Source organism: Salmo salar, chromosome ssa25, assembly GCF_905237065.1.
Source record: "Salmo salar chromosome ssa25, Ssal_v3.1, whole genome shotgun sequence".
Lineage (NCBI taxonomy): Eukaryota > Metazoa > Chordata > Actinopteri > Salmoniformes > Salmonidae > Salmo > Salmo salar.
The window spans coordinates 13,893,487-13,913,339 of NC_059466.1; the positions used below are offsets into that span (position 1 = coordinate 13,893,487).

General features: G+C 42.9%; 1 protein-coding gene across 1 annotated transcript in view; it reads left to right on the plus strand.

Annotated features, from left to right (window-relative positions):
- Positions 1-4,608: 4,608 nt before the first annotated feature.
- LOC106586201 (beta-1,3-galactosyltransferase 1) overlaps positions 4,609-19,853 on the plus strand; it is a 119,908-nt gene continuing 104,663 nt past the window's right edge. The window contains exon 1 of the mRNA XM_014173207.2: positions 4,609-5,035. The gene's annotated coding sequence lies outside the window, so the exon portion shown is untranslated. The remainder of the gene's footprint in view (positions 5,036-19,853) is intronic.

The following is a 19,853-nucleotide window of genomic DNA, read 5'->3' on the forward strand; positions in this document are numbered from 1 at the left end:
TCTCAATTGCCTTCTTTCACATGAATTTCAACATCGTTCACATTAAAGGTCCAATGCAGACGTTTTTATATCAATATCAAATCATTTCTGGGTAACAATTAAGTACCTTACTGTGATTGTTTTCAATTAAAATGGTCAAAAAGAAACAAAATAGCTTCTGAAGCAAAGAGTTATTTCTCAAGCCAGAATTTTGCTATAAGTGTCTGGGAGGGGTCTGAGTGGGAGGGGAAAGCTGAAAATGTGTTGTTATTGGCAGAGAGGTCTGGAACTCTTTTTCTTATTGGTCTATTAACTAATTTATCGTATGGTGATGTCAGAATGGAAGGCGAAAACTCCATCCCACCAAAACATGCTGAAATTTCAGGTGGTCTTTTCAAACAGCTCTTACACAGCTTTTGGGCTCCCGAGAGGCGCATCAGTCTAAGGCAGCGGTCCCCAACCTTTTTTGCACCACAGACCGGTCTCATAGAGGCCTATAAGTTTAGTATAGCCGCTTTTCATAACATTTTAGTTTAAGTAGGTCTCTCTAATGACCATATATATAATAAAAACATGACAACTCACCATGTCGCTGAATCAGTGGGAGCCCTGAGCTTGTCTCCCGGCAACAAGATGGTCCCATCTAGGGGTGATGGGCGACAGTGACATGTTCCTTATGTCCAGTCTACTCCGTAATTTTGTTTTTGTTGCCGTCATTGCGGAAAACCCTGCTTCGCAGAGATGGAAGTGGAAGCAACGTTTTCAGTGCTTTTGTGGCTATCTCAGGATATTCAGCCTTGATTTTAATCCAGAAGGTCGGCAGAGATGAAGTTATCTCAAACATACTTTTAAGGCCACCGTCATTTGCAACCTCAAGGATGGATCTTCTTCCTGCACGGACATGGACGATTCACTTGGGACATTCACAAATGGGTCGCGGATCCATTCCTTTGCACTTCGTGGGTCTTTGGCGGTTGGGAAGTAATGCTCAAACTCCGTTGACAGCGAAGCTAGGGGATCGTGCACCAGCTGGGAGAAACGGCCCAGTCTCAGTCTCTCCCAAAATCCATGCTAATGTTAGGTACATGTCAAATATGCTCCTGCCCACTCGCCGTCCCCACAGTTCCAGTTTAGCTTTGACTGCAGCAACTTTATCTGCCAACTTAAAGATAGTTGTCCTTCTCCCCTGAAGTGACAGATTGAGTTCATTGAGCAGGTTGAATATGTCGCACAGGTAAGCGAGTTTTGCGAGCCATTCCTCGTCATTTAAATGTGCTGCCAGTGGTGACTTTTTCTTTTAACGAAATCTCTGCAGCGGCTCTCGTAACTCCAACCCTCTGGCAAGCGATCTCCCCCTGGATAGCCATCTGACTTCTGTGTATAAGAGAAGGCGTTTGTGCTCTGCGTCCATTTCCTCACAAAACTGCCCAAACAGACGTGAGTTAAGGGCGTGTGCTTTGATGTGATTGTTAACTTTAATAACATCATTCAATACAACGTTCAATTCAGGTGACATTTTTCGGCTAGACAGCATTTCTCTGTGAATGACACAGTGCGTAGACTCACATTCAGGCGCAATCTCTTTAACCAGGTAGTGAAACCAGACAGCCGTCCAGTCATGGCAGCAACCCCATCTGTGCATACGCCAACACAGAATGACCAATCCAATTTTCCTGACATGTAATCATCCAAAGATTTGAATAGTTCTGAGGCTGTTGTGTTAGTCGGGAGGGACAGTACACACAACATATCCTCATGCATATCATCCTGAAATATATATCGCACATAAACAAGCAGTATTGCCTTGTTGTCAACATCGGCAGATTTGTCAACCTGGATTGCATACCACCGTGACTCGTTAGGCCTCTCTAACAATTGTGCGTCAACGTCCTCCGCTCTTTCATCAATTCGCCTAGTGACGGTGGTAGCCGAAAGAGGAACCTGTGCTATCTTTTTAGCTGCAGCCTCTCCTAAGAGTTCACGGCAAATGTCCTTAGCAGCAGGTAGAATCAACTCCTTGCCAATAGTGAAAGGCTTCTTGGCCTTAGCAATACGGCTAGCCACTAAGTATGACGCTCTCAGTGCAGCCACGTTTGTTGATGCGGTGGCTTTCAAGACTTGCTTCTGTCCTTCTGCTTCACGTTTTCTTTGCTCAAAGAATTCAACAGGTTTGTCTTTAAGTGCAGAGTGCTTGGATTCGATGTTGCCCGAAGCAGTTTTTAGGGATTCATTGTCTCGTTAGATAGCCTATCTCCACATACTTCGCACAGTAATAATAAAGCCATATTTTAGGTAGGACTCAACATATTTTCTATTGAATGAGGCTTTCATTTTTTTTGTAGTCTCGGGCTCTGCTGTCTCTGCATTATCGACATCATCGTTGGGCCTTTTATCTCCCTTACTCCTTCTGAAGAAGCTCTCCAGCGACGGTTGTTTGTTTTTATTCATGTCAACTAACATAGCTAGCTAGTACAAAGTTGGCGGGCAACACAGCTCAGGCAGACCGTGATGAACTCGCATTACTCAAGTTCAAAATCTGTAAACTGTTGTGGGTGTGACAGAGACATTAGAGTGGTGAGAAAAGGACCAACAGACTGCACCAAGTTCAATGTAATTACTGCACAAATAGCCTAGAACTGTATATAATTATTTAATTTTACCGATAAATTGTAAAAAATAAAAAATCCTTTCGGTGCGACCCGGAAGCGAATGTGCTGCAGCCCAGTGGTTGGGGACCGCTGGTCTAAGGCACTGCATCTCAATGCAAGAGGTCGTTACTGCAGTCCCTGGTTCAAATCCAGGCTGCATCACATTCAGCCATGATTGGGAGTCCCATAGGGCGGTGTATAATTGGCCCAGTGTCGTCTGGGTTTTGCCGGGGTAGGCCGTCACTGTAATTAAGAATTTGTTCTTTACTGACTTGCCTAGTTAAATAAAGGTTAGATAAAAAAATATAAACAATTACACTAAAATGGCATTATTATAATTTTCACCACTTCACAGTATTATTCCAACCTCAGTGTGGAAATACATATAACACACAGGTAAATCACGTTTTTGACTGCACATATGACATACATTTAGCCATTTTGGTGTAATCAAGCTGTAACTGCTGAAGAACCTGCCTACAAACACATTGATACGGCACTGTAACTCCCAAACAGCCCAAATAACATGTTCTCTGCTGCAAAGAAACTCTCATGTAGGTTAGCTGTTACGGACAGGTGAAATGTTTGCTGTGGGAAAGTGCTTGTTTTGCATCTTTTAAATTCCCTATAATGCTTATAATCACATCGATTGATAAACTGATTGATAACTAGCCTACTATAATAAAATATTTACACACACTATGTTGAACCTATAGTTCAATCCACTCCAGACAACACAGGCTTTAAATAAAGGCATGTCATGTAATTGAACTTAATCCTTATCCATTTTGGCAGTTAACCTATGTGATTAAGTGGAACAAGAAACTTAACTCAATCCCCAGGTGTGCCAGAAACAAGTTCAAGTTAAGATCCCACTCACACTCAAATTTACTTTTTAAAAGTATTTTGAGGAATCATGAGAGGCAAGATATTCGTGAGACAAGCATGTGGATAGCTCGTCACATCCCTGTCTTAAAATACATGCAACTACCGATTTAAAATGGGCTTGCAACTCCACCCTGTCGAGCTATTCCATCCACTCCTGTCAATGTGCAAATCCTTTTCGATCTTTCAACGCAGGTTAGCGTTGTTCGTCATGAATCTTGTTCTGGAAGCAGCTCTGCAGAGTGGTCATTATCTGTCAAAGCCACAAAGTCCTAAAAACCTTAACCCTAACGTGAACCATACTGCTAAACCCAATGCCTAACCCTAACCTTAAAATAAAGAAAAAAAAGCTTTTTTTCATGAATCTTTACAAACTACACAATTTTGACATTGCAGACGGCATATCTCGCTCAGTTCTGCCTCCAGGACAAGACTCGGGACAATAAACGTCAACCTGCTTTTTGAACACCCCCACACCTTTGATGTGATGGTACGAACGAACTCATGTCATAGCCTAGTAATTTATTTCTTATTTTTTTTACAGAGTTTTAAACTCTCTAAGGCTATTAAGAATAGCCTAGTATAGAGTATTCCCTACTTTTTCTCCCCCCCCAGAATTTTTCCCAAGAAGGCTATTGTTTGCTTTTCGAGCATTTTCTAGCATGCCTGTCCTTTTTTATGGCGGGCTGTATTCATGTCATTAATCCTGTATAGGTTTGAGCACAGTGCGATCTGAGACTTCTGTAATGCCGGCCCTTACAAAAAAAAAGAGTGCGTTTTGAAACTGCAGTAAAATTGCAGTAACTGCAGTCGACTGTGGAATTTTGGAGCAGTAATTGCAGAATATACTGCACTCTAACTGCAGTTACACTGCAAAATTACTGCAGCAAAAAAAAATCGGTGTTATTTTGGAGCAGTATTTGCAGCATACTGCAGTTATACTGCACTCTGACTGCAATTTTTTTTCGTAAGGGAGCTGCCACTGGGGTAGCTACGGAGAATAAATGTATGGGGGTTTTCTCACCAAATGTAAAAGTTAAAAAATCAATGTGGATATTACTTTTCCATTCTTTTTTGGTTTTGGTTTTGGTTTTTAGTCTTTAGTCTTTGTAAAGCTATACATATTCTATACATCAAAAAATATCCCACAATTTCTGCCATAATCAAGTAGGCTAGGCATCTGGTGTTACCTTTAGAAATAACTGGGCAATATAGCCAGTAGCCTAATTCTGCTAAATGTGTAAAAATAAATCAATAAATAGAGTTGCCTGGAAATACTCTTATAACGTCAATCCACCTTGCTACAGAATGTAAAGTAGCTTTCTTTCTTTCAAGTGGATTGGCTACAACCCCATCGGATTACTCTGATTGGAGCGGTCTCTTGTCAACCAACGCATGAGCTCCAGCTCCATGCTCTACGATCACGTTTCCTCGAGACAAATAGCATCGCTTTAGGATGCTGAACAAGGTACTGCTGTCGCATCAGGACCAGAAGTCTGAATGGGATGGGGACGATAAAAGAGGTAAGCTCAGCTTGCTTGTTTCTGCCGTCTGTTATATTGTTTTAGAGGCTTTTTAAATCAGCTGTTTACTAGCCTATCCCGTGGATTTCACTCTCTCGTTTATTATGACATGTCAATGAGTTTACCATAACCTAATGTTTAGGGTACACGATTGCGTTCACAATCCCAACCACCTCATAGGCTACTGTTCAAATTGTTTTTATTCGATCTCGGGGTATTTCGTTCATTGACTCATTAAATAGCTTTAGGATCCGCGTGTTCCTGTGTCCTACGATGAATGCGAGCCCATCAATAGGATTTCTGCTCAGCTGTGCAGCACTGGGTACATCTCTTATTATATTATGGGGAGTATTTTGATAATGATAATGGACTAGCCTGCTTAAAAATGAACAGCCCATGGTAAAAAAAAATAGCCTAACAGCTTTTGGATGAGTTTTATTACCGCAAATGTCCCCTCATACTACACTTCGTTTGGCTAGTCTAGACTAGAAAGTTGCTATGAAGAAGCATTTAACTTTATTTCGCAATATCCGAAATACTGAAATGAGCTTGAGTTGACAACATCCACCATACTTACACTTTAAGATGTTGGGACACATTTGAACATGTTATGGTAATTATGACCTTGACACACAGGCTTTCATTTTGTATTCCACGTTTTTTCCCCTAGATAGTAGCCTAACAAATGTCTGTTGCCTCAGATGTTAAGGTCAAGATGTAGGAGGGGACTTTAGACTGAACATTATTTTCTCTGGCTGTTGGTGCACTCATGCCTCCTGTGAAAAACCATTACAAACATCATTATGTCGTTAAAAAATGGAATCTGCTAGTCTTTCTGGTCCTGTCAGCCACATGACATGTTTAATTGACATCCTGTCTAGGTATTGTTATCTATCTATGTGCTGTGTACAGGGCGGGCCATGGCCTTTTGGGGACCATAAGCAAGTTAATAACTAATTTCATGCAATTCTAAAAATTTTGCCATATGGTGTAGATTTTTTTTTTTGTTGCAGTTTTGAAGCTAATTTCCTGCAATTCTGGGCACGTGCCCAGCTGGCTAGACTATTTTATCAATCAAAATGTTTTTTGCTGACATTGGCTAATTGAGTGACTGTCGTAACAAGAAAAAAACTGCTGATGCACAACCGTGTTTTTATTATTATTTTTGGTTGGGGGCCACCTAGCGGTTGCTTTTTCGCTTTATTCTGACAGCTCAAGAACTACTGGAGCTCTAGAACTCTTTACTCCTGGTTATACAGAGGCATTTTCATCTCATACCGTCATGTCTCTTATATCTCCCTCCCTATGTACAACATACACAAAGATAAGAAGACTGATAGACAGGAATGCCTATGGGCCCCATTTTAGGTTGTTAAGTTATTGCAATGTTAGCCTATACACAGGTATTGGAGCAACTTCATGTAAAGTGTTACCATAATGTCAGAGGCAGTTCGAAATTTACTGTGGTGGGGGAGGTGGTCCAAAATAGGGAAGGGTTGTATACCTTTTTTTGGTTTTGGGGAGGGTTTTGTGTTTTTTTATTGGGCACAGGGGAGGGTAGTGTCTTTTTCCCCCGGTTTACATTTGCTCTTTTGCAGGTTGTACTATATAATTTATTCCATCCTAGCCAAATGTCCTCATATGCTTGCACGCACCTCCCCTATATCAAGTTGTTTTGGTACTTCCTTTTTGCACTATGCTTTTCTGTGCACTAACTTTTACTATACCACAGGTCAATATACACTGAGTGTACAAAACATTAAGGACACCTGCTCTTTCCATAACATAGACTGACCATGTGAATCCAAGTGAAAACGATGATACCTTATTAATGTCACGTGTTAAATAAACTTCAATCAGTGTAGATGAAGGGAAGACAGGTTAAATAAGGGTTTTTAAGCCTTGAGACAATTGAGACACGGATTGTGTATGTGTGCCATTCAGATGGTGAATGGGCAAGACAAAAGATTCAAGTGCCTTTGAAGAGGGTATGATAGTAGAAGCCAGGCGCACTGATTTATGTCAAGAACTACAATGCTGCTGTGGTTTTCACATTCAACAATTTCCTGTGTGTATCCAGAGTGGTCCACCACCCAAAGGACATCCAGCCAACTTGACACAACTGTGGGAAGCATTGGAGTCAACATAGTCCAGCATCCTTGTGGAACGCTTTCGACAACTTGGACATGCCCAGACAAATTGAGGCTGTTCTGAGGGCAAAAGGGTGGGGTGCAACTCATTATTCTTAATGTTTTGAACACTCAGTGTCTATGCTGTGTATATGTACATCAGCCTAGATGTAATATAGTCAACGTAAATCCGGGACACTCAAATGAGTATGATATGTTACATTTGGTATGGTTACAGAAGACATATGTTTAACTGGCAATCATACAACACATACAAGCATTCAAACCTGCATACATTTTCAATATGAAGCCACAAGAACAAATAGGAATAGCTCATAGGCAGCGGAGAAGCCAGATGCATCATTGTGCGTGAAATAACAGTGAAGATATGAGACACGTAGCTCAAAAAGCTCCCCTATTGATCTTGTTTAGGGACAATACAATTATCCTAGACTAGCCTACAACACCACAATGCAATGAATAATTGCATTATTGTTTTCAAGTGAGTACAAAATTCTACTCTAGGCTGCAGTGAAAATGTCATTTGAATACCGGCGCAAAAGCCCTGTGAATTGAATGTTTAATTCCATTTGGATCAATTGTGGGTGTACTCTTGACAGTTTATAAGGTCTAGAAAGGCACAGTAGCAGGCCAGTCTGGCTGTATTTTTACTTCTGATACTGACATGCGGCGTCTGTTGCAGATGATCATTCTCCCAAGTCGTCCTATAATAATGTGACCACATATGCTACTGGCAGGCCCAGTAAAGCTTAACGCTCGCTCGGCCTCCTTTCCAATCCTCGCCCACCTAGAACCTAACGCTTCAATATATATACTGCTCAAAAAAATAAAGGGAACACTTAAACGACACATCCGAGATCTGAATGAAAGAAATAATCTTATTAAATACTTTTTTCTTTACATAGTTGAATGTGCTGACGACAGAATCACACAAAAATAATCAATGGAAATCCAATTTATCAACCCATGGAGGTCTGGATTTGGAGTCACACTCAAAATTAAAGTGGAAAACCACACTACAGGCTGATCCAACTTTGATGTAATGTCCTTAAAACAAGTCAAAATGAGGCTCAGTAGTGTGTGTGGCCTCCACGTGCCTGTATGACCTCCCTACAACGCCTGGGCATGCTCCTGATGAGGTGGCGGATGGTCTCCTGAGGGATCTCCTCCCAGACCTGGACTAAAGCATCCGCCAACTCCTGGACAGTCTGTGGTGCAGCGTGGCGTTGGTGGATGGAGCGAGACATGATGCCCCAGATGTGCTCAATTGGATTCAGGTCTGGGGAACGGGCGGGCCAGTCCATAGCATCAATGCCTTCCTCTTGCAGGAACTGCTGACACACTCCAGCCACATGAGGTCTAGCATTGTCTTGCATTAGGAGGAACCCAGGGCCAACCGCACCAGCATATGGTCTCACAAGGGGTCTGAGGATCTCATCTCGGTACCTAATGGCAGTCAGGCTACCTCTGGCGAGCACATGGAGGGCTGTGCGGCCCCCCAAAGAAATGCCACCCCACACCATGACTGACCCACCGCCAAACCGGTCATGCTGGAGGATGTTGCAGGCAGCAGAACGTTCTCCACGGCGTCTCCAGACCTGCTTTCATCTGTGAAGAGCACAGGGCGCCAGTGGCGAATTTGCCAATCTTGGTGTTCTCTGGCAAATGCCAAACGTCCTGCATGGTGTTGGGCTGTAAGCACAACCCCCACCTGTGGACGTCGGGCCCTCATACCACCCTCATGGAGTCTGTTTCTGACCGTTTGAGCAGACACATGCACATTTGTGGCTTGCTGGAGGTCATTTTGCATGGCTCTGGCAGTGCTTCTCCTGCTCCTCCTTGCACAAAGGCGGAGGTAGCGGTCCTGTTGCTGGGTTGTTGCCCTCCTACGGCCTCCTCCACGTCTCCTGATGTACTGGCTTGTCTCCTGGTAGCGCCTCCATGCTCTGGACACTACGCTGACAGACACAGCAAACCTTCTTGCCACAGCTCGCATTGATGTGCCATCCTGGATGAGCTGCACTACCTGAGTCACTTGTGTGGGTTGTAGACTCCGTCTCATGCTACCACTAGAGTGAAAGCACTGCCAGCATTCAAAAGTGACCGAAACATCAGCCAGGAAGCATAGGAACTGAGAAGTGGTCTGTGGTCCCCACCTGCAGAACTACTCCTTTATTGGGGGTGTCTTGCTAATTGCCTATAATTTCCACCTGTTGTCTATTCCATTTGCACAACAGCATGTGAAATGTATTGTCAATCAGTGTTGCTTCCTAAGTGGACAGTTTGATTTCACAGAAGTGTGATTGACTTGGAGTTACATTGTGTTGTTTAAGTGTTCCCTTAATTTTTTTGAGCAGTGTATATTATAATCTAAATATACTGAACAAAAATATAAATGCAACAATTTCAACGATTGTATTGATTTTGGTTCATATAAAACAAAATCAGTCCATTGAAATAAATGAATTAGGCCCTAATCTATGGATTTCAAATGACTGGGCAGGTGCGCAGTCAATCAGAATTAGTTTTTCCCCACAAAAGGGCTTTAAGGACAGAAATACTCCTCAGTTTCATCAGCTGTCCAGGTGGCTGTCGCAGACGATCCCACAGGTGAAAATCCGAATGTGGAGGTCCTAGGCTGGCATGGTTACATGTGGTCTGCGGTTGTGAGGCCGGTTGGACATACTGCCAAATTCTCTAAAGCGATGTTTGGCTTATTGTAGAGAAATTAACATTGAATTCTCTGGCAACAGCTCTGGTCAACGTTCCTGCAGTCAGCATGCCAATTGCATGCTCCCTCAAAACTTGTGACATCTGTGGCATTGTGTTGTGTGATATAACTGCACATTTAGATTGGCCTGTTATTGTCCCCAGCACAAGGTGCACCTGTGTATTGATCATGCAGTTTAATCAGCTTCTTGATATGCCACACCTTTCAGGTGGATGGATTATCTTGGCAAAGGTGAAATGCTCACTAACAGGGATGTAAACAAATTTGTGCACAAAATATGACAGAAATAAGCATTTTGTGTGTATGGAACATTTCTTGGATCTTTTATTTCAGCTCATGAAACATGGGACCAACACTTTACATGTTGCATTTATATTTTTATCAGTATATTTGTCATTTAACTTTTAAAATGTATTACCTTTTAAATGTAGCATAACCAAACCAGTCACAAAGACTACTTCAAAACTCTCGTCCGTCCAAAATGTAATTCCTGCATCCTCAAAATGGCTTTACATCCAACCTTTTTATGGGAGTAAAGCACATGTTGTAATAGAAATGTCACGACATCATGGGAAGCATACAGTTTATTAGGCTAGATGACATGAACTTCACAGGGTGGGGAAAGTGCAAGGTGGTGAGCTTGATGCTCCTTTTATAAATATTGAGGGTCTTATTCTGGTGACATGATGATTGATGCTTGGCTGCCATTTGACAAATCAAAATAATCTTGCACTTTTGTCCATAATAATCTCATCATGTAGACTATACCCGCATTGTATCTGCGAGCTGCTGGCTAGAGCTCACGTGCCAATACCAGAGTGTGCACATTGGCTATACCTGCACAACATTTTTTTTGTGACAAAATCATCAGTAGGTTTAGAGTTGAAAATGAGATGAAAACCCATTTAACTTGTATTTTTTATTTGGTACATGGGAATTTATCTGCAAAAGTAATTTTTATGTGCACTAGTCAATTTGTTGGAAATACAACTCTGATGGGAAAATGGGCAATTTTTTTTATAATCTGTCGCCAATTGGATGGAAGCCTAGCTATAGACACTCTAAAGACCCTAGCAAATGCACTAGTCCAGTGTCAATTTGATTATGCCTGCACATCATGGTTCACCAGCAGCCCCAAACACCTAAAGAATAAGATACAGACCAGCCAAAACAAGCTCGTAAGAATTGTACTTACACTCCCCCCTCATACTCATCTGGAGGTCAAGCTTTTTAAGCTGCTACGCTGGCTATCTGTGGAAAAAAAGAGTAGTATTACTTCAACTTGTTCTGGTCCACAGAATGATCATGGACTCAGCCCCCAGGTACCTATTCAGCAATTTTTCATTTGTTAGAGATGTCCACCAGCATAATACCAGAGCCAGAGACTCTCATATTCACTGTTTTAAATATAAGAGTCTATCTGGTAAGAACACATTTGTGTACACCGGTGCTGTTGAGTGGAACAAACTACCACAGCAAACCATGATATTGAAGTGCCCAAGTCAGTATGCTTTGTTTATTGGTTGTGTGGTGGAACATTTGTTGAATATATTTTATATAATTATAAATATGGCACAAAATGGTAAAAATCTTATTTCCCCCAAGCTGATTATTGTCTGCAGCCGGCTCTGATCGTAGTGTAGGCCTAATGAAACAGACAGGGAGAGTGGGCTCGCCCGTGGTGGTCGGCGAACCCTCAACCTTATGGTTGGTCGACTGTGCTACAAAAGCGTGCTGAAGTGGCAGTCGATATCCACATTTTCAAATTGTCCCTTACATACTCTGTGGTTGTGTACATCATGGCAATTTGGCAAAATTATATTACGTTGCAGTTGAGTCATATTTATAGTGTGTTTATTAAACAAATCGTGCCCAGATGAATCCCATATGGCCATGCATATGTTTATGCGTTTAGTAGAGACGTGCAACGTTCAGCCTGCTGCACAGTGGCAATGGAAGGTGTAGTCTAGAGCGTTCAGTTAAATTGTGTTTAGGAGCAACTCTCTCCATGGTTAAATTAGCAAGATATAGATGTCATTGTTGTAAAAGTAAGGTGAGTGTGCTTCATTTATTATCATGCTAAATCTAAATATTGAATTATTTGGTATCAATTCATTGTAAGGTGTCCTTATTACAGTGTAAAACGTGTAATTACACTGTAATAACAACATGTAACTGGTGGTAATTGCAGCATGTAATTACACAGGTGTAACAACAAATACTTTGGGAAAGTTTCCACTAAATTCCTCAATTTAGTGTTTATTTTCTTCTCAGCTGCATCCGATTCAGTATAACTGTCACAAGGTTGTAATCTCTTGTTGGCAGATGCGCTGGGCGTCTGAGATTACAAAGGTTGGAGGCTCAATAGGCTCTAATTACCTACCCGTGACTGCGCAATTTTCAAAATCTCCACTCAAAAAGTGTACCATTTGGGATAACTTGGTTGAGTTTACAAAAACAGATCAAATATAGACAGGTCAACCTCACTGACTGGGGTCTACCATACGTGTGTCATCTCAGATTATATATAAAACAGTACTTACAGTACCAGCGTTTCTTTATTTTTTTCTATTTTCTACATTGTAGAATAATAGTGAAGACATCAAAACTATGAAATAATACATATGGAATCATGTAGTAACCAAAAAAAGTGTTAAACAAATCAAAATATATTTTCTATTTGAGATTCTTCAAAGTAGCCACCCTTTGCTTGATGACAGCTTTGCACACTCTTGGCATTCTCTCAATCAGCTTCACCTGGTATGCTTTTCCAACAGTCTTGAAGGAGTTCCCACATAAGCTGAGGACTTGTTGGCTGCTTTTCCTTCACTCTGCGGTCCAACTCATCCCAAACATTCTCAAATGGATGGAGGTCTGGTGATTGTGTAGGCCAGGTCATCTGATACATCACTCTCCATCTTGGTCAAATAGCCCTTACACAGCCTGGAGGTGTGTTGGGTGATTGTCCTGTTGAAAAACAAATGATAGTCCCACTAAGCGCAAACCAGATGGGATGGCGTATCGCTGCAGAATGCTGTGGTAGCCATGCTGGTTCTGTGTGCCTTGAATTGTAAATAAATCACAGACAGTGTCACCAGCAAAGCACCCCTACACCATTGCACCTCCTCCTCCATGCTTCACGGTGGAACCACACATGCGGAGATCATCCGTTCACCTACTTTGAGTCTCAAAAACACACGCCGGTTGGATCCAAAAATCTCACATTTGGACTCATCAGACTAAAGAACAGATTTCCGTCGGTCCATTGCTTGTGTTTCTTGGCCAAGCAAGTCTCTTCTTCTTATTGGTGTCCTTTAGTAGTGGTTTCTTTGCAGCAATTTGACCATGAAGGCCTGATTCACACAGTCTCCTCTGAACAGTTGATGTTGAGATGTGTCTGTTTCTTGAACTCTGTGAAGCATTTATTTGGGCTGCAATTTCTGAGGCTGGTAACTCTAATGAACCTATCCTCTGCAGCAGAGGTAACTCTGGTTCTTCATTTCCTGTGGCAGTCTTCATGAGAGCCAGTTTCATCATAGCGCTTGATGGTTTTTGCGACTGCACTTGAAGAAATGTTCAAAGTTCTTGACATTTTCTTTACTGACTGACCTTCTTGTCTTAAAGTAATGATGGACTGTTGTTTGTCTCTGGATTATTTGAGCTGTTCTTGTCATAATATGGACTTGGGTCTTTTACCAAATAGGGCTATCTTCTGGATACCACACATACCTTGTCACAACACAACTGATTGGCTCGAATGCATTAAGAAGGAAAGAAATTCCACAAATTGTCACGCCCTGACCTGAAAGAGACGTTTTTCTCTGTTTGGTTAGGTCAGGGTGTGATATGGGGTGGGCATTCTATGTCATATATTTCTTTATGTTTGGCCGAGTATGGTTCCTAATCAGAGGCAGCTGTCTATCGTTGTCTCTGATTGGGAATCATACTTAGGCAGCCCTTTTTCCCACCTTCAGTTGTGGGATCTTGTTTTTGTACAGCTCTGTGTAAGCCTGCAGAACGTAACGTTCGTTTTCCTTTTAGTTATTTTGTTTAGTGTTCTGAGTTAAATAAAAGTAAACATGAGCACTTACCACGCTGCACGTTGGTCTCCTCCTTACAACGATCGTTACACAAATTAACTTTTAAGAAGGCACACTTGTTAATTGAAATGCATTCCAGGTGACTATTCTCACGTCCTGACCAGTAAAAGGGGTTGTTTGTTATTGTAGTTTGGTCAGGGCGTGGCAGGGGGTGTTTGTTTAGTGTGTTTCGGGGTTTTTGGTTTATGTTCTATGTTTTCTATTTCTATGTGGTTTTTCTAGTTTTTCTATGTCTATGTTAGTTTTGTCAATGACCTCCAATCAGAAGCAGCTGTTTCTTGTTATCTCTGATTGGAGGCCATATTTAGTTGTGTGTGTTTTCACTTGTGTTTGTGGGTGGTTGTTTCCGGTTTAGTCTGTGCACCTTACTGGACTGTTTTCATTGTTATTTTGTTTAAGTGTGATTACCTTCCATAAATACGCAGATGAGCAATATACCCGCTGCATATTGGTCTGATGATTTCTCCTCTTCAGACGACGAAGTTTATGACAACTATCTCATGAAGCAGGTTGAGAGAATGCCAAGAGTGTTGAAAGCTGTCATCAAGAGAAAAGCGTGCCTACTTTGAAGAATCTCAAAAAATAGGTTTGGATTTGTTTAACACTTTTTTGGTTACTACATGATTCCATATGTATTATTTCATAGTTTTGATGTCTTCACTATTATTCTACAATGTAGAAAATAGTAAAAAATAAAGAGGCCGAGCAGTTGCCATACCAGGCAGTGATGCAACCAGTCAGGATGCTCTCGATAGAACCATTTGAGGATCTGAGGACCCATGCCAAATCTTTTCAGTCTCTTGAGGTGGAATAGGTTTTGTCATGCCCTCTTCACGACTGTCTTGGTGTGCTTGGACCACGTTAGTTTGTTGGTGATGTGGCAGGTTACCTTAGTGTTCTTGGGCACAGGCACTATGGTGGTCTGCTTAAAACATGTTGGTATTACAGACTAGGACAGGGAGAGGTTGAAAATATCAGTGAAGACACTTGCCAGTTGGTCAGCGCATGCTCGCAGTACATGTCCTGGTAATCCGTCTGGCCCCGCTGCCCTATGAATGTTGACCTGTTTAAAGGTCTTACTCACATCGGCTGCGGAGAGTGTGATCATGCAGTCTTCCGGAACAGCTGGTGCTCTCGTGCATGTTTCAGTGTTTTTTGCCTCGAAGTGAGCATAGAAGTAGTTTAGCTCGTCTGGAAGTCTCGTGTCACTGGGCTGCTATCAGCTGTGCTTCCCTTTGTAGTCTGTAATGGTTTGCAAGCCCTGCCACACCCGACGAGCGTCAGAGCCGGTGTAGTACGATTCGATCTTAGTCCTGTATTGATGCTTTGCCTGTTTGATGGTTCGTCAGAGGGCATAGCGGGATTTCTTATACGCTTCCGAGTTAAGAGTCCCACTCCTTGAAAGCGGCAGCTCTAGCCTTTAGCTCAGTGCATATGTTGCCTTTAATCCATGGATTCTGGTTGGGGTATGACGCACGGTCACTGTGGGGACGACGTCATCGTTGCACTTATTGATGAAGCCAATGACTGATGTGGTGTACTCCTCAATACCATCAGAGGAATCCCGGAACATATTCCAGTCTGTGCTAGCAAAACAGTCCTGTAGCTTAGCATCTGCTTCATCTGACCACTTTTTTATTGATCTAGTCACTGGTGCTTCCAGCTTTAATTTTTGCTTGTAAGCAGGAATCAGGAGGATAGAATTATGGTAAGATTTGCCAAATGGATAGCGAGTGAGAGCTTTGTATGCGTCTCTGTGTGTGGAGTAAAGGTGGTCCAGAGTTTTTTTCCCTCTGGTTGCACATTTAACATGCTGATAGAAATTTGGTCAAATGGATTTAAGTTTCCCTGAATTATAGTCCCCGGCTCCTAGGAGCGCTGCACTCTGGATGAGCATTTTCTTGTTTGCTTACGGCGGAATACAGCTCATTCAATGTTGTCTTAGTGCCAGTCTCAGTCTGTGTTTGTATTTAAACATCTACGAAAAATACAGATGAAAACTCTCTAGGTAGAGATAGTGTGGTCTACAGCTTATCATGAGATACTCTACCTCAGGCGAGCAATAGCTCGAGACTTCCTTCTATATCTGCGGATTTTGAAAAGAAGGTTGACGATATCCGATCCTCGTTTGCTAAGTCAAACGACACCGCTGGTCCTGCTCACACTGCCCTACCTTGTGCTTTGACCTCTTTCTCCCCTCTCTCTCCAGATGAAATCTCGCGTCTTGTGACGGCCGGCCGCCCAACAACCTGCCCACTTGACCCTATCCCCTCCTCTCTTCTCCAGACCATTTCCGTAGACCTTCTCCCCTACCTCACCTCGCTCATCAACTCATCCTTGACCGCTGGCTACGTCCCTTCCGTCTTCAAGAGAGCGAGAGTTGCACCCCTTCTGAAAAAACCTACACTCGATCCCTCCGATGTCAACAACTACAGACCAGTATCCCTTCTTTCTTTTCTCTCCAAAACTCTTGAACGTGCCGTCCTTGGCCAGCTCTCCTGCTATCTCTCTCAGAATGACCTTCTTGATCCTAATCAGTCAGGTTTCAAGACTGGGCATTCAACTGAGACTGCTCTTCTCTGTGTCACGGAGGCTCTCCGCACTGCTAAAGCTAACTCTCTCTCCTCTGCTCTCATCCTTCTAGACCTATCTGCTGCCTTTGATACTGTGAACCATCAGATCCTCCTCTCCACCCTCTCCGGGTTGCGTCCTACCTGACATGACGCTCCTACCAGGTGGCGTGGCGAGAATCTGTCTCCGCACCATGCGCTCTCACCACTGGTGTCCCCCAGGGCTCTGTTCTGGGCCCTCTCCTATTCTCGCTATACACCAAGTCACTTGGCTCTGTCATATCCTCACATGGTCTCTCCTATCATTGCTATGCAGACGACACACAATTAATCTTCTCCTTTCCCCCTTCTGATAACCAGGCGGCGAATCGCATCTCTGCATGTCTGTCAGACATATCAGTGTGGATGACGGATCACCACCTCAAGCTGAACCTCGGCAAGACGGAGCTGCTCTTCCTCCCGGGGAAGGACTGCCCGTTCCATGATCTCGCCATCACGGTTGACAACTCCCTTGTGTCCTCCTCCCAGAGTGCTAAGAACCTTGGCGTGATCCTGGACAACACCCTGTCGTTCTCCACTAACATCAAGGCGGTGACCCGATCCTGTAGGTTCATGCTCTACAACATTCGCAGAGTACGACCCGGGCCTCAGACAGGAAGCGGCGCAGGTCCTAATCCAGGCACTTGTCATCTCCCGTCTGGATTACTGCAACTCGCTGTTGGCTGGGCTCCCTGCCTGTGCCATTAAACCCCTACAACTCATCCAGAATGCCGCAGCCCGTCTGGTGTTCAACCTTCCCAAGTTCTCTCACGTCACCCCGCTCCTCCGCTCTCTCCACTGGCTTCCAGTTGAAGCTCGCATCCGCTACAAGACCATGGTGATTGCCTACGGAGCTGTGAAGGGAACGGCACCTCCATACCTTCAGGCTCTGATCAGGCCCTACACCCAAACAAGGGCACTGCGTTCATCCTTCTCTGGCCTGCTGGCCCCCCTACCTCTGAGGAAGCACAGTTCCCGCTCAGCCCAGTCAAAACTGTTCGCTGCTCTGGCACCCCAATGGTGGAACAAGCTCCCTCACGACGCCAGGACAGCGGAGTCAATCACCACCTTCCGGAGACACCTGAAACCCCACCTCTTTAAGGAATACCTAGGATAGGATAAAGTAATCCTTCTAACCCCCCCCTTAAAAGATTTAGATGCACTATTGTAAAGTGGTTGTTCCACTGGATATCATAAGGTGAATGCACCAATTTGTAAGTCGCTCTGGATAAGAGCGTCTGCTAAATGACTTAAATGTAAATGTAATGTAAATATCGTGCACCAGCTGTTATTTACAAAAATACATAGTCCGCCACCCCTTGTCTTACCAAACGCTGCTGTTCTATCCTGCCGGTATAGCGTATAACCAGCCAGCTGTATGTTCATAGTGTCGTCGTTCAGCCACAACTCTGTGAAGCATAAGATATTACAGTTTTGAATGTCCGATTGGTAGTTTAATTTTCCGCGTAGGTCATCTATTTTATTCTCCAAAGATTGCACGTTTGCTAGCAGAATGGAAGGAAGTGGAGGTTTATTCGATCGCCTACAAATTCTCAGAAGGCAGCCCGCCCTCTGGCCCATTTTTCTCTGCCTCCTCTTCACGCAAATCACAGGGATCTGGGAAAGTAGTATATCATTCGCGTCAGACTCGTTAAAGAAAAAAAAGGATTCAATCAGTCCGTGGTGAGTAATCGCAGTCTAGGTGTTCAGAAGTTGTTTTTGGTTATAAGAGACGGTAGCAACAACGTTATGTACAAAATAAGTAAAGAGATAAGTTATAAACAACACAATCCGTTGTGGACGCGTAAAACGTCAGCCTTCTTCTCCGGTGCCATTGTTAATATGTGGTAGAGACAATGAATGTATAACAATCTAACATAGACACTTTACATTACCCCTAGTCCAATATTGGAATCAAGGAGCCTAAATGTTACTCCTTAGTCCAAGGAATTTACATGTTCTGTTTAAAGGGCGAATTGGCCCTGGATGCCAAAACAGCCAAATACCCCATCCGTAAATTGCTTCTCAATTGCGGTACGGTTCTAGAAACATAACTCCCTTTACTTTCACATGACATCAAAATCATTTCCCAAATGCAAAATATACACTTACTGTACACTGTTTTAACCGGTTTTAACACAGTTGCAGCCGACAGTATTTTTCAGTGTCAACACGTTTGAGGCGTCTGTCTTCCGTTTACACACAGGTGTTCGGAGACGCAGATAGCTAATTATTCCACTCTGTCTTCTGTCTGTTTTCCGTAAACAAGCACTGTAACACGGAATTATTAGGGCCTTGTGGAACCCCTAACCCTATAAAGGTGTGTATCAATTTAACCTTTGGTTTTTGAAAATGACTTCTCGCCGATATGAAGGATAATGTCCTTATGCGACCAAAACCGTACCGCAAGCGATGCTTGTTAATGTTCAGACCAGGGTTCACGGCTGTAAACAAAACTCCTACCTACAGAAGAGGCCTTTGTCCAATGGAACTGAGAGTCATGATCAAGGGCTACATTACCCCTAGTTATCATCATTATAATTTCTATAGCTTAGGCATATAGCTAGCTAGGCCTAGCTAGCTACCTAGCTAGTTTCTGTCTTATCTAGCTAGCTATAATAGTACTTTCTAGTGTTTAGCTACATTAAAAAGGAACTTACGTTACTCAAAGTGTGTTTACGCAAGTAGCTAGCTAACGTTAACATGCTGGGTGTGTCTCATGTATTACCCTTGAGTAATGGATACCCTAAGAACAAGGTTCAGGGAAGATAAGACCATTGAGCCCAGCTTATGTTAGCTAGCTAGTTAGTGAATAGCAACCATAGCATATTTGCCAGCTTTAGCTAGCTAGCTAGCTAGCTAGTCAAGGTTAGAAAACTAGCATCCTGGCTAGCATGTTAGCTAATCCCAAAAAACTAAACAGATTGCATGGAAAGTCTATTTTGTAGATGGTACCTAGCTAACTAGCTAGCTAGCCTAGATAGGCTCAACAAAAGTTAGCTAGCTAGCCAACACTAAGCTAGTTAGCTACCAAACACTAGCGAACTACCTATGCTAAATCCTCCAGCAGAATTCATGAATCAAAAAAAGGTTAACAAATTGCATGGAAAACTCTCTCCTTTGTTGACGTTTTTGACCTACGAAACGTTGTTTCTTTCACGGCAACCTTTCATGTCTGGATTTTGCACACTGACCTTCTCGACCCCATTCGTTGCATACTGTTGTTAC